Genomic DNA, 17,212 nt, shown 5'->3' with positions numbered 1-17,212 from the left:
ACATCCCGCTCGTTATACACTCCTGCCCATTATAGACCATGCCCATTAAACACCCCGCCCGTTATACATACAGCCTGTTTTACACCTCTCCCATTATACACCCCGACCGTTATACATCCCGCCCGTTATACACAGCCCGTTATACACTCCCGCCCATTATAGACCACGCCCATTATACATCCCACCCGTTATACACACAGCCCGTTTTTCACCTCGCCCATTATACACCCCGCCCATTATACATCCCGCCTGTTATACACCAGCTCTTTATATACCGCCTTTTATACACCCCGACCATTATACACAGCGCCCATTATATACCTAGTCCCTTATACACCTGCACATTATATACCCGCTTGTTATACCCGTTGTATACACCGCCCGTTACACAACCCGCCCATTATATAAGTGCCCCCATTTTACCACCCCGCCCGTTATAGACCACGTCCGTTATACACCCGCCCGTTATACACCACGCCCGTTAGACACCCATCCGTTATACAGCCGATTGTTATACACCCCACCCGTTATACAGACCCACCTGTTATACACGTCGCCTGTTATACAACCGCCCTTTATACAACCCCCATTATAGACCCCGCCCGTTTCACACACCACCCATTATACACATTGCCTGTTATACACCTCGCCCATTATACACACCACCCATTATACACGCTGCCTGTTATACACCCCGCCCATTATACATGCCACCCATTAAACACCCTGACCATTTTACACCCCGCCCTTTATACACCTCACCCGTTATACACCCGCCCGTTATGCACAACTCTCATTATACACCAGCCCGTTACACACCCCGACCATTATACTCCCCGCCCGTTATATACCGAGCCATTTGTAAACCCGCATGTTATACACCCAGCCTGTTATACACCCACTCGTTTTACACCCGCCTGTATATAGAACACCCGTTATACACCCGCCCGTTATACATGCTGCCCGTTATACACCCCACCTGTTATAAACCCCACGCGTTAAACACCCTGACCATTATACACACCGCCCTTTATACACCCCACCCGTTATACACACGCCCGTTATACACAACTCTCATTATACACCTGCCCATTGTACACCAGCCTGTTATACACCTGCCCGTTATACACCCGCCCATTATACACCCCGACCATTATATACCCCACCCGTTATACACCAGCCCGTAATACGCCCGTCCGTTATATGTAACGCCCATTATACACCCACTCATTATACATGCTGCCCAATATACACCTGCCCGTTATACACACTGCCCGTTATAGACCCCTCCTGTTATATACCCCACACATTATATACCCCAACCTGTATGTTATACACCCACCCATTATACATCCGCCTGTTATCCACCCACCCGTTATACACTCGCCCGTTATACACTCGCCGTTATATACCCCGCCCGTTATACACCCGCCCGTTATACATCCATTGTTATACACCCGCCCGTTATACACACCGCCCGTTATATACCCATTGTTATACACCCGCCCGTTATACACACCGCCCATTATACACGCTGCGCATTATACACCCCGCCCGTTATACGCCCCCCGTTAAACACCCTGACCATTATACAGCCCTTCCTTTATACACCCCACCCTGTATACACTCGCCTGTTATACACAAATCTCATTATACACCTGCCCGTTGTACATCAGCCCGTTATACACCCGCCCGTTATACACCCCGCCCTTTATATACCTAGCCCGTTTTACACCTGCCCATTATACATGCTGCCCGTTATGCACCCGCCCTTTATACACACCGCCCGTTATAGACCCCGCTTGTTATATACCCCACCTGTTATACACCCGCACGTTATACACCCACCCGTTATAAAACTGTTTGTTATACACCCGCCCGTTATACACCACGCCCGTTATAATCCCACCCATTATACACCCGCCCGTGTTAGAACCCACCCATTATACACCTGCCCGTTATTCACACGCCCATTATACACTCCGTTCGTTATAAACCGCCCATTATACACCCGCACAATATCCAGCCTCCCGTTATAAACTCCGCCCGTTATACACCCCGTTCCTTACATACCTGCCCGTTATACATAGCCCGTGATACATCCCATCCGTGATACACCTGCCCGTTATACACCCGTCCGTTATACACCCTCCCGTTATACACCTGCCCGTTATACACCCCACCCATTATAAACCCCACGCGTTAAACACCCTGACCATTATACACACCGCCCTTTATACACCCCACCCGTTATACACACGCCCGTTATACACAACTCTCATTATACACCTGCCCATTGTACACCAGCACGTTATACACCTGCCCGTTATACACCCACCCATTATACACCCCGACCATTATACACCCCACCCGTTATACACCAGCCCGTAATACACCCGCCCGTTATATGTAACGCCCATTATACACCCACCCATTATTCACCTGCCCGTTATCCACACGCCCATTATACACTCCGTTCGTTAGAAACCGCCCATTATACACCCGCACAATATCCAGCCGCCCGTTATAAACTCCGCCCGTTATACACCCCGTTCCTTACATACCTGCCCGTTATACATAGCCCGTGATACATCCCATCCGTGATACACCTGCCCGTTATACACCCGTCCATTATACACCCTCCCGTTATACACCTGCCCGTTATACATCCCACCCATTATAAACCCCACGCGTTAAACACCCTGACCATTATACACATCGCCCTTTATACACCCCACCCGTTATACACACGCCCGATATACACAACTCTCATTATACAACTGCCCATTGTACACCAGCACGTTATACACCTGCCCGTTATACACCCACCCATTATACACCCCGACCATTATACACCCCACCCGTTATACACCAGCCCGTAATACGCCCGCCCGTTATATGTAACGCCCATTATACACCCACCCATTATACATACTGCCCGATATACACCTGCCCGTTATACACACTGCCCGTTATAGACCCCTCCTGTTATATACCCCACACATTATACACCCTGTATGTTATACACCCACCCGTTATACACCCTGCCCGTTATACACCCGCCCGTTATACATCCATTGTTATACACCCGCCCGTTAAACACACCGCCCATTATATACCCATTGTTATACACCTGCCCGTTATACACACCGCCCATTATACACGCTGCGCATTATACACCCCACCCGTTATACGCCCCCCGTTAAACATCCTGACCATTATACAGCACTTCCTTTATACATCCCTGTATACACTCGCCTGTTATACACAAATCTCATTATACACCTGCCTGTTGTACATCAGCCCATTATACACCCGCCCATTATACACCCCGCCCATTATATACCTAGCCCGTTTTACACCTGCCCATTATACATGCTGCCCGTTATGCACCTACCAGTTATACACCTGCCCGTTATCCACCCGCCTGTTATTCACTCCGCCCGTTATGAACCCGCCCATTATACACCTGCCCGTTATACACCCGCCTATTATACACGAACCTGTTTTCCACCCTCCCGTTATACATGCGCCCATTATAAACCCTGTCCGTTATACACCTGCCCATTTTACACCCCGCCCATTATACATCCCGCCCGGTACACACCCCATCCCTTACATCCCTGCCTGTTATGCACCGCCCATTATACATCCCGCCCATGATACACCCACCATCATACACCCGCCCGTTATAAACCCGCCCATTATATGAACCGCCTGTTACACATCCCGCCCGTTATATAGCCGCCTGTTACACACCCCGCCTGTGTATACACCACGCCCGTTATACACTCATCCGTTAAAAAGCCGTCCGTTATACACCCACCCATTATACACCCGACAGTTATACACCCCGCCCATTATACACCCGCCTGTTTTACACCCTGCCCATTATAAACTCGGGCATTATACACCCGTCCATTACACACTGCACCCATTATACACCCGCCAGTTATACACCTGACCGTAATACACCGCGCCCATTATACACCCGACAGTTATACACCGCGCCCATTATACACCCGCACGTTATACACGCCGCCCGTTATTCACCCGGTCTGTTATACACAGCACCCGTTATGCACCCGCCGGTTATGCACGCACCCATTATACACCCACCCGTTATACGTCCGGCCGTTATACACCGTCCCGTTATAAATCCCGCGCGTTATACACCCCGCCCGTTATACACCCTGCTCTTTATACACTCGCCCGTTATACACACCCCTGTTATACACCCGGCCATTATACAACCTTCCATTGTATACCCCACCTATTATACACCCCCCCCACTATACACCCCGCCCGTTATACACTCAACCATTATAACCCGCCCGTTATACACCCACCCGTTATAAACTGCCTATTATACAACCCGGCCGTTATACACTCTGTCTGTTATACACCCACCCGTTATACACCCGCCCATTATGCATCCGCACATTATACACACGCCAATTATACACCCTCCCGTTATACACCCTCCCGTTATATACACCACCTGTTACACAACCACCCGTTATACAACTCACCTGTTATACACCTCACTCTTTATACACCCGCCCGTTATACACCCGCCCATTGCACAGCCGTCCGTTATACACCCCACCCATTATACACCTGCCCGTTATACACCCTGCCTGTTATACACCGGCCTGTTTTACACCCGCCTGTTATACACTCTCCCATTATATACCCTCCCATTATGCATCCGCACATTATACACACGCCCATATACACCCTTCCGTTATACACCGTCCCGTTATATACCCCACCCGTTATACACACGCCCGTTATACACCCGCCCATTAGACACCCGTCCATTATTCACCCTGCCCGTTATACACCCTCCCATTATGCAGCATCCCATTGTATAACCCACCTGTTATACACGCGCTATACACCCCGCCCGTTATACACTCAGCCGTTATAACCCGCCCGTTATCACTCGCCTGTTATAAACCCTGCCTATTATACAACTGCCCGTTATACACCCTGTCGGTTATACACCCGCCTGTTATACACCCACCTGTTATACACCCGCCCGTTATACACCCTCCCATTATGCATCCGCACATTATACACACGCCAATTATACACCCTCCCGTTATACATCCTCCCATTATATACACCACCCGTTATACAACCACCCGTTATATAACTCACCTGTTATACACCTCACTCTTTATACACCCGCCCGTTATACACCCGCCCATTGCACAGCCGTCCGTTATACACCCCACCCGTTATACACCCTCCCGTTATACACTCCCGTCCATTATAGACCCTGCCTGTTATACATTCTGCCCATTATAAACCACCCGTTATACACACCGCCCATTATGCACAACGCCCATTATACACTCCCACCCATTATAGACACTGCCCGTTATATAGCCCGCCCATTATACACCTCGCCTGATATATATCACGGCCATTATACACATGCCCATTATACACCCGTTCGTTATACACGCCGCTTGTTATACACCCCGCCTATTATACACCCCGACCGTTACACACCCGCCCATTATACACGCCGCCAATTATACACGTCCGGACCCGGGTCAAGCAGGGCTGCGTCGTCGCATCAACCCTCTTCTCAATCTTCCTTGCTTCAATGCACCACCTCACACTCAACAAGCTCTCTGCTGAAGTGGAACTAAACTACAGAACCTGTGGGAACCTGCTAAACCTTCATCACCTCCAGGCTAGACCATCCCATCCTCTGTCGTCGAACTACAGTACGCGGACGACACTTGCGTCTGCGCACATTCAAGGCTGAACTCCAAGTCATAGTAAACATCTTCACCGAGGTGTATGAAAGCATGGGCCTTACACTAAACATCCGTAAGACAAAGGTCCTCCACCAACCTGACCCCGCCACACAGCCCTGCCCGCCCAGTCATCAAGATCCACAGTGCGGCCCTGGACAACGTGGACAACTTTCCATACCTTGGGAGCCTATTATCAGCAAGGGCAGACATTGACGACGAGGTGCAGTGCGTTAGCGCAGCCTTCGACCGTCTGAGGAAGAGAGTGTTCAAAGATCAGGCCCTCAAATCTGGAACCAAGCTCATGGTCTACAGGGCTGCAGTGATACCCACCCTTCTGTATGGCTCAGAGACATGGACCATGTACAGTAGACACCTCAAGTCTCTGGAGATATACCACCAACGGTGTCTCCGCAAGATCTTGCAGATCCCTTGGGAGGACAGACGCACCAACGTTAGCGTTCTCGATCAGGCCAACATCCCCAGCATCGAAGCACTGACCACACTCAACCAGCTCCATTGGGCGGGCCACATTGTCCGCACACCTGACACAAGACTCCCAAAGCAAGCGCTCTACTCGAAATTCCTACACAGTAAGCGAGCCCCAGAGGAAACTTTTCAAGGACACCCTCAAAGCCTCCCTGATAAAGTGCAACATCCCCACCGACACCTGGGAGTCCCTGGCCAAAGACCATCCAAAATGGAGGAAGTGCATCCGGGAGGGCGCTGAGCACCTCGAGTCTCATCACCGAGAGCATGCAGAAAGCAAGCGCAGGCAGCGGAAGGAGCGTTCGGCAAACCAGACTCCCCACCCACCCCTTTCCTTCAACCACTGTCTGTCCCACCTGTGACAGAGACTGTAATTCCCGTATTGGACTGCTCAGTCACCTGAGAACTCACACTTAGAGTGGAAGCACGGGCGGATGTATACCTAGAGGGTGTACAATCAGTAGCGTGTATATCGGGTGGGTGTATAAAGGGCTGGTGTATAACAGGCTGGGTCTTTAACAGGCGGGGTGTATAACGGCGGGTGTATAATGGGCGGGGTGTATAACGGCGGGTGCATAACGGGCGGGGTGTATAACGGGCAGGTGAAAACAGGCGGGTGTATAATCGGCGGGTCTTCCTTGATTTCGAGGAAATGCCTATGATGATATGATGATGATATACTCCCGCCCGTTATACACCCGCCCATTATATACCCTGCCTGTTATACACACGCCTGATACACACCCTACATGTTATACACCCATCCATTATACACATGCCCATTATATACCCTGCCTGTTATACACACGCCTGATATACACCCTACATGTTATACACCCGTCCATTATACACATGCCCATTATATACCCTGCCTGTTATACACGTGCCCGTCATACACCCTACATGTTATACACCCGCCCATTATATACCCCGCCTGTTATACATGCACCTGTTATACACACGCCCGTTATATACCCGCCCGTTATACACTCTGCCTGTTATACCCACGGCCGTTATACACCCTACATGTTATACACCTGCCCATTGTACACCCATCTGTTACACATCCGCCCTTTATACACCCTGCCTGTTATAAACCCTGCCTGTTATAGACACGCCCGTTATACACCCGTCTGTTATAGGGTAGTCAATGTAACCCCACTTTTTAAAAAAGGAGGGAGAGAGAAAACAGGGAATTATAGACCGGTCAGCCTGACCTCAGTAGTGGGTAAAATGATGGAATCAATTATTAAGGATGTCATAGCAGCGCATTTGGAAAATGGTGACATGATAGGTCCAAGTCAGCATGGATTTGTGAAAGGGAAATCATGCTTGACAAATCTTCTGGAATTTTTTGAGGATGTTTCCAGTAAAGTGGACAAAGGAGAACCAGTTGATGTGGTATATTTGGACTTTCAGAAGGCTTTCGACAAGGTCCCACACAAGAGAATAATGTGCAAAATTAAAGCACATGGGATTGGGAGTAGTGTGCTGACGTGGATTGAGAACTGGTTGTCAGACAGGAAGCAAAGAGTAGGAGTAAATGGGTACTTTTCAGAATGGCAGGCAGTGACTAGTGGGGTACCGCAAGGTTCTGTGCTGGGGCCCCAGCTGTTTACATTGTACATTAATGATTTAGACGAGGGGATTAGATGTAGTATCTCCAAATTTGCGGATGACACTAAGTTGGGTGGCAGTGTGAGCTGCGAGGAGGGTGCTATGAGGCTGCAGAGTGACTTGGATAGGTTAGGTGAGTGGGCAAATGAATGGCAGATGAAGTATAATGTGGATAAATGTGAGGTTATCCACTTTGGTGTTAAAAACAGAGAGAGAGACTATTATCTGAATGGTGACAGATTAGGAAAAGGGGAGGTGCAACGAGACCTGGGTGTCATGGTACATCAGTCATTGAAGGTTGGCATGCAGGTATAGCAGGTGGTTAAGAAAGCAAATGGCATGTTGGCCTTCATAGCGGGGGGATTTGAGTACAGGGGCAGGGAGGTGTTGCTACAGTTGTACAGGGCCTTGGTGAGGCCACACCTGGAGTATTGTGTACAGTTTTGGTCTCCTAACTTGAGGAAGGAGATTATTGCTATTGAGGGAGTGCAGCGAACATTCACCAGACTGATTCCCGGGATGGTGGGACTGACCTATCAAGAAAGACTGGATCAACTGGGCTTGTATTCACTGGAGTTCAGAAGAATGAGAGGGGACCTCATAGAAACGTTTAAAATTCTGACGGGTTTAGACAGGTTAGATGCAGGAAGAATGTTTCCAATGTTGGGGAAGTCCAGAACCAGGGGTCACAGTCTAAGGATAAGGGGTAAGCCATTTAGGAGCGAGATGAGGAGAAACTTCTTCACCCAGAGAGTGATGAACCTGTGGAATTCTCTACCACAGAAAGTAGTTGAGGCCAATTCACTAAATATATTCAAAAGGGAGTTAGATGAAGTCCTTACTACTCGGGGAATCAAGGGGTATGGCGAGAAAGCAGGAATGGGGTACTGAAGTTTCATGTTCAGCCATGAACTCATTGAATGGCGATGCAGGCTAGAAGGGCTGAATGGCCTACTCCTGCACCTATTTTCTATGTTTCTATGTTTCTATGTTACACCCGCCCTTTATACACCCTGCCTGTTATACACCCTGCCTGTTATACACCCTGACTGTTATACACTCTGCCTGTTGTACATGTCGCCTGTTGTATACTCTACATGTTATACACCGGCCTGTTATACACCTGCCCATTATACACCCACCTGATATACACCCACCCGATATACACCCTGCCCGTTATACACCCTGCCTATTATACACCCGCCCATTACACACCCACCCATTATACGCCCGCCCATTATACACCCTGCCCGTTATACACCCGCCCGTTGTACACTAACCCATAAAACACCCGCCCGTTATACACCCCGCCCGTTATACAGCCCACCCGTTATACACCTGCCCGTTGTACACCAGCGCCTATTATCCTTTCCACAGGCATACAATGGCTGATCCATTTTCCCACCACCGTTTAGTTTTTAACATCGTCCTCAAATGTTCAAAAGGAACATTTCCTGGGGTTTACAATGCTGCTGTCACCAGTCACAACATCTGTACTTCTCTTCTATAACCCACAACTGGCTCGAACAAAACCCAGTTTATCCCTATGTGCGCAGTCATAGCAAACTGTCTTCAATTAGTCTGGTCATTACTAACAAATATAATGAAGATAAAGAGCATATAAAGGCACTGGGCATATTTTACATAGGGAGTAATGAATGGCAGATGGGTTAATGTCAATGTAAATGTAAAGTAAAATGTATTGAAGCAGAAAAGTCCAATATTGATATATAATGAAAGGTATACATTTTCAAAGCTCAAGAAAGGAAAGGTTATGGGTGTGCCTTTTGATCATTGCCTGAACATTTCTAGCCGGTTTGAAGTTTTCTCTAAAGCTAATCGAATGTTAGGAGAGATCAAGAAGTGAAAGTCTAGACAAATGAATCTAGCATTGTGTACATGATTGAAGAAGCCGCACTGAACTTGAAATGGATATTGATCCTGCATTCTTACTTTTAGACATTCTCAGGAGGTTGACGGGTTGGTGACTGGAGTAAAGGCTTTCTCTTTTGGCCATTATCCCTCCGAGCATTATGTCTACCACAGCGTCTGAGACCTTGATCATTGCAGACTTTCAGATGTTGTTCCTCATTCCGCGTCAAGTTTCAATGTTCAAATGTTAATTTTGTTATTCATTCCTGGGATGTGGGTATCGCTGACAAGGCCGGCATTAATTACCCATCCCTAATTGTCCTTGAGAAGGTGGTGGTGAGCCACCTTCTTGAACCGCTGCAGTCCATGTGGTGAAGGTACTCCCACAGTGAGGGAGTTCCAGGGTTTTACCCAACGTCGATGAAGGAAGGGTCAATATATTTCCAGGTCAGGATGGTGTGTGGCTTGGAGAGAAAGTGGAGGTGGTAGTGTTCCCACGCGCCTGCTGCCCTTGTCCTTCTAGGTGGTAGAGGTTGCGGGTTTGGGAGGTGCTGCCAAAGAAGCCTTGGCGAGTTGCTGCAGTGCATCTTGTAGATGGTATACACTGCAGCCACGGCGCACCGGTGGTCGAGGGGGTGAATGTTTAAGGTGGTGGATGGGGTGCCAATCAAGCGGGTTGCTTTGTCCTGGATGGTGTCGAGCTTCTTGAGTATTGTTGGAGCTGCACTCATCCAGGCAAGTGAAGGGTATTCCACCACACTCCTGACTTGTGCCTTGTAGATGTTGGAAAGGCTTTGGGGAGTCAGGTGGTGAGACACTTGCCGCAGAATACCCAGCCTCTGACCTGCCCTTGTATTTATATGGCTGCTCCAGTTGAGATTCTGGTCAATGGTGACCCTCAGGATTTTTCTCTCTCTACCTCCTCAGCACATCTGAGTGATCTAGAATGCTTCTGCTCATTTCAGTTACAGCAATTGCTGCAGTAAGCCCTGATTTTCCCTCCCACCCTCCCAGCGATGGACACAGTCAAGAGTCAGTCGGACTGAAATCCCAACCTGTAAATTCAATCAGGTTCCTCCAGAGGAACCCATAATCTGGCACCCGGTATCCTCGCCATCACCTCCTACATCCACCTCCATCACATCACCCATCACCCCGCCTCAGTCCATCTGCTGTCAAGGCCCTCGTCCAGCCTATTGTGTCTCTAGGCTTGACTATCCTGGTGGTCTCCTGGCCGGCCTCCCATCCTCAACCATCTATGAGCTTCAGTCAGTCCAAGGCTCTGCTTGTCGTGTCCTATTCAGCGTTAGGTCCCAAATACACATTCCCACCCACCACCACCCCACCCCTCACCACCTTGTTCGCGAACCTGCATAGGCGCCGGGCTTCATCCCACATAACATCTAAACTTCTTAGACCTCATCTTCAAGTCCCTTCCTGGCCTCGCTCCTTCCTCTCCCAGTGACCTCCTCACACCCTACAGCCCTCCGACAACTCCGCGTTCCTCCTACTCTACTCTCTCCATAAACGTTGAGCTCATCCAAAACTCTGCGGCCTGTAGCCTAAAGTTCTTGGAGTGGGGGCTTGAAGAAAAAAGGAGAGAGATGGAGAGCTCTCAAATTCACGTCTTGCAACCTTCCAATCATCCTTACCTCCAGAATTGGGCGGGTGTTTCTGGACCTTATGATTTGTTTTTGCCTCAGCACCAAGTTGGCACAAGAACGATGGCTGGTAATTACAGATGAGATTGTAACTGAAGCTTGCAGCTCTAAGTTATGAAATGAGCCCAATGCCAAACCTGTCATGTATCTCACACTACTGTACATAACTGTATCTTACCATGCTATACATGACTGTAACTAGAGATGACCTGTAACCACAAGCTTACCTTACCACCAGGGGTGCACTTGCAGGAGACACTGGATACCTGTCCCAGACAGGTATATAAGGACAGGTCTCAGGCAAGTGTGGGTTTTTCGAGAGCTGTGTAATAAAGGTGCAGGTCCTGAGTGACCTTGACTTCAGTATGTGCATCGTGTGAATCTGTACTGCAGGGTCAGGACTTTACAGTGGCGACGAGTTACGGGATTACAGAATCCACAAAATGGCGACCAACGGCTCAGATGAAAAATACAATGCTGGAGATAATTTGGAGGACTTTATAGAAAGGCTCCAGCAAAGCTTTGTAACCAAAGACTGGTTGGACGACGATAAGGCAGACAAAAGAAGAGCCCATCTCCTGATCAGCTGTGGCTCGAAAACATACGCCTTAATGAAGGACCTGCTGGCACCAGACAAACCAGCAAGCAAGTCGTTTGAAGAGTTGAGCACACTGGTAAGAGACCACCTGAAGCCAGCGAGCAGCCTACATATGGCCAGACACAGGTTTTACAACTACAGAAGCTGTGTGGGCCAAAGCATACCCGACTTCGTGGCGGAACTTCGGAGGTTGGCTAGCTTATGTGAGTTCTCCAATGTACTAAGGAGAGAAGTACTGAGAGACTTTTTTATTGAAGGAATAGGCAATGCAGGCATATTCCGAAAGCTCATGGAGACTAAGAACCTGACCCTAGAGGCAGCAGCACTGGTCGCACAGACATTCTTGGCAGGAGAAGAAGAAACGAAGTTGATCTATACTGCAGTTATGACAACTAACGAAACATCGGAACAAGGGGTTCACAGCGTGAAACAAGCAGCTACCCCCACACACAGACAAAGGCAGGAGAGCAGGCCCTCAATAGCAGGCAATGGCGCCAGAAGCCATCAAGGGCCACATGAACGGCTGTTCACATCTCATCAACCCACAATGCGAGCAATCAACTACAAACTGAGAGAAGCTCAAGAGAGATCAGCTAGATGCAGCTCATCCTTTGGAAACAATGGAAGCGGTCTGTGCTGGAGATGTGGGAGAAGGCACTCATCAAGGGGGTGTCGATTTCAGCATGCTGTTTGCAGAAACTGCGACTATACAGGGCATCTGGCCCGCATGTGCAGAAAAACGACAGCTCGGCTGGTATACGAATCGGAAGGGTCGGAAAGCGAACCAGAAGACGGTAGGGACAGTACTCGGGACACCGATATACAGCGGGTCAACACGATCAATGGCCACTGCTCCTACAACAAGACTCCTCCAATAATGATGAGGGTCCTACTCAATGGGATACCTGTCAACATGGAGCTGGATACGGGAGCGAGTCAATCTCTCATGAGCACTCAACAATTTGAACAGCTGTGGCTGCACAAAAGAGACAGACCAAAACTCACAAGGGTCGACACCAAACTAAGGACTTATACCAAAGAAATCGTCCCAGTCCTTGGCAGCGCCATACTCTCAGTCACACACAAAGGGACAGTGAACCGACTTCCCCTGTGGATTGTCCCCGGAGATCTCCCAGCACTGCTGGGGAGAAGCTGGCTGGCAAAACTAAACTGGAAATGGGATGATGTTCACGCCATGTCATCAGAGGAACAGACCTCCTGCTCAACAGTTCGAAGTCGATTTGAACATCTCTTTCAGCCAGGTGTGGGCACCTTCAAAGGACTAAAGTCAAAATCTACATCACACAGGATACTGGTCCATCACAAGGCTAGAGCTGTTCCCTATATGATGAGGGAAAAGATTGAACACGAACTGGACAGGCTTCTGCGGGAAGGCATTATCTCACCCGTGGAATTTAGCGACTGGGCAAGTCCCATCGTCCCAGTCATGAAGCCTCATGAACCCGTACAAATCTGTGGGGACTACAAATCTACCATAAACAGTGTCTCCCTACAGGACCAATACCCGCTGCCCAGATCTCACATCTGCGTATATGACGCAAGAATTGACCGACGAGTCCAAGCTACTCACCACCATCAACACACATCGAGGCCTTTTCATGTACAATCGATGCCCATTCGGCATCAGGTCGGTAGCTGCTATATTCCAGCGCAACATGGAGAGTCTGCTCAAGTCCATCCTGGGGATGGTTGTATTTCAAGACGACATACTTATCATGGGCAGGGACACCGACTCCCATCTCCGCAGTTTGGAGGGAGTACTAAAGCGGTTGGATCGGGTAGACCTAAGAGTCAAGAAATCCAAGTGCCTGTTTCTCGTACCCTAGGTTGAATTTTTGGACAGAAGGATTGCCGCTGATGGAATCCGCCCAACAAAGTCCAAAACCGAAGCAATTCGCCTGGCACCCAGGCCCCAGAATGTCTCAGAACTGCGCGCCTTTCTCAGGCTACTCAATTACTTTGGGAACTTTATGCAGAACTTCAGCATGCTGCTGGAGCCTCTCCACGTGTTACTCAGAAAGGGGTGCGATTGGTTTTGGGGAGACGCCCATGAATGCGCCTTCAATAAGGCACACAACCTTCTGTGTTCCAACAGTGTTTTGGCTTTCTTTGATCCTGGTAAAAAGCTAGTTCTTACATGTGATGCGTCAGTGTACGGGGTCGGGTGCGTTTTACAACATGTCAATAGTGCGGGTAAATTACAACCCATAGCTTATGCCTCCAGGTCACTTTCGCGGGTGGAGCGCGGGTACGGAATGGTGGAGAAGGAGGTGCTTGCATGCGTGTACGGTGTCAAAAAGATGCACCAATACCTTTTCGGGGCCAAGTTCGCGTTAGAAACTGACCACAAGCCCCTCACGTCCCTACTATTCCAAGAGCAAGTCAATAAACGCCAACGCCTCGGCGCGCATTCAACAGTGGGCACTCATGTTGGCATCTTACGATTACACCATAAGGCACAGACCAGGCACAGACAACTGTGCCGACGCGCTCAGCAGGCTACCCCTGGCGACCACGGAAGGGTCTGATGAACAGTACTGTGAGATAGTCATGGCAATCAATGCCTTTGAGTCCACAGGTTCGCCCATGACGGCTCGCCAAATCAGAGCCTGGACGACCAGCGACCCCACGCTATCCCTAGTAAAAAGATGTGTCTTAACTGGTGACTGGGCAGAGGCTCGCGATGCCTGCCCCGAGGAGATCAAACCTTTCCATAGGCGCATGCATGAGCTGTCACTACAAGCAGACTGCCTGATGTAGGGCAGCCGAATAGTTATGCCTCTGCGAGGCAGAGAGGCATTTGTCCAGGAGCTCCACGCGAGCACCCGGGGATCATTCTCATGAAGGCCATAGCCAGATCCCACGTCTGGTGACCTGGCATTGACGCGGACTTGGAGCTCTGCATCCGACGGTGCATCATTTGTGCCCAACTCAGTAATGCCCCCAGGGAGGCTCCACTGAGCCTCTGGCCCTGGCCCACCAAACCGTGGTCACGGGTGCACGTAGACTATGCGGGCCTATTCATGGGCAAAATGTTCCTCGTAGTCGTAGATGCATTTTCAAAGTGGATCGAATGCACCATTTTAAACTCGAGCATCACCTCCACCACTGTGGAGTGCCTTGGATCCATGTTCGCAACGCACGGCATTCGTGACATATTGGTCAGTGATAATGGTCCGTGCTTCACCAGTGCAGAATTCCAAGATTTTATGAGTGACCATGGCATAAATCACGTTAGGACGGCACCGTTCAAGCTGGCCTCCAATGGCCAGGCGGAGCGAGCAGTGCAGATCATTAGACAAGGCATGCTCAAAATCCAAGGTCCCACGCTGCAGGACCGCCTGTCGCGACTGCTGCTGGCATACAGATCTCGTCCGCATTCATTGACTGGAGTTCCCCCCATTCAACTATTAATGAAATGGACCTCAAAGACAAGGCTCTCATTAATCCTCCCAGACATGCATGAAATTGTTTAGGCAAAGCGCCATAAGCTAACCGAGTACCATGACCGAAATTCGAGAGGGAGGTGGAATGAGATAGGGGACAAAGTGTTTGTGCTAAACCATGGCAGGGGTCCCAAATGGCTTGCAGGGACAGTAACAGGCAAGGAAGGAAACAGGCTACTGGTGATACAAATGGACAATGGCCAAACCTGCCGGAGGCATGTAGACCAAGTCAAAAGTAGATTTACCAACAACACTGCTGAACCAGAGGCAGACTACAATGTGGAACTCACACCACACTTGGTGGACAGACAGAGGGAACAACCTGAGGAAAGGGCAATCCCAACAGACAACCCAGGCGAGACACCAACAATCATACTGAACGAAACAGACAGCCCAGGCGAGATACCAGCAATCACACCGAAAGAAAAACAGGCACCAAGGCAAACAACTGAACCACAACTAAGACGCTCCACGCGAGAGCGTAGACCACCTGAGAGACTGAACCTATAAAGAAAATAAGACCGTGGGGGAGGGTGATGTCATGTATCTCACACTACTGTACATAACTGTATCTTACCATGCTATACATGACTGTAACCAGAGATGACCTGTAACCACAAGCTTACCTCACCACCAGGGGTGCACTTGTAGGAGACACTGGATACCTGTCCCAGACAAATATATAAGGACAGGTCTCAGGCAAGTGTGGGTTTTTCGAGAGCTGTGCAATAAAGGTGCAGGACCTGAGTGGCCTTGACTTCAGTATGTGCCTCGTGTGAATCTGTACTGCAGGGACAGGACTTTACAAAACCAAGCCTTGAGACTCCAATAAATTGCGGAAAGGGCAACATGCAGTGTGCTGTGCAAGAAGAGTTAATTACTTATCCTTTTGAACTTGTCTATGAGGGGGGTTGTGCGGGGAAAGGAGAGGCGGGAGAGGCAAGGTGGATGCGGTTGAATTGCGCTAAGCCTTGAAAACGAAATATGAGATATTGACCCCCACTGTTTACAGTTTTCATAACTTGGCACTGGACTGTGTCAGAAAGAGGTCAAAATATATCCTGCAGCAATGGAATAAGTGAGTGTAACATTCCAATTTGACTTTATCCCAAACTTTGTACAGCACTTGTGCCTGTGAGACCAACCAACATTGTGACTATTGGTGCTATTAAGATAGAATGGCATAGAAGTTCGTACTTAGTACAGAGTATTTACAGCACAGAAACAGGCCATTCGGCCCAACTGGTCCGTGCCGCTCTTCATGCTCCACACGAGCCTCCTCCCACCCCTACTTCATCTCACCCTATCAGCATATCCTTCTATTCCTTCCCCCTCGTGTGTTTACCGAGCTTTCCCGTAAATGCATCTATGCTTTCACCTAAACGATTCCCTGTGGTAGCGAGTTCCCCATTCTCACCACTCGGCGGGTAAAGTAGTTTCTCCTGAATTCCTTATTGGATTTATTAGTGACTGTCTTATATTCATGGCCCCTAGTGTTGGGCTCCCATGAGTGGAAACATCTCCTCTATGCCTACTCTTTCATCATTTTAAAGACCTCGAACAGGTCACCCCTCGTCCTTCAGTTTTGTTGAGAAAAGAGCCCCAACCCATTCAGTCTTTTCTGATATTTAGAACCTCTCTGTTCTGATATTGCTATTGTAAATCTTATCAGCACCTTCTCCAGTGTTTCTATATCTATTGACGAGGGAGGTAAATGGCATCGTGATCTGATCT

Source organism: Pristiophorus japonicus, chromosome 9 (genome assembly GCF_044704955.1).
Source record: "Pristiophorus japonicus isolate sPriJap1 chromosome 9, sPriJap1.hap1, whole genome shotgun sequence".
In the NCBI taxonomy this organism is placed as follows: Eukaryota; Metazoa; Chordata; class Chondrichthyes; family Pristiophoridae; genus Pristiophorus; species Pristiophorus japonicus.
This window is presented reverse-complemented; position numbering follows the sequence as displayed.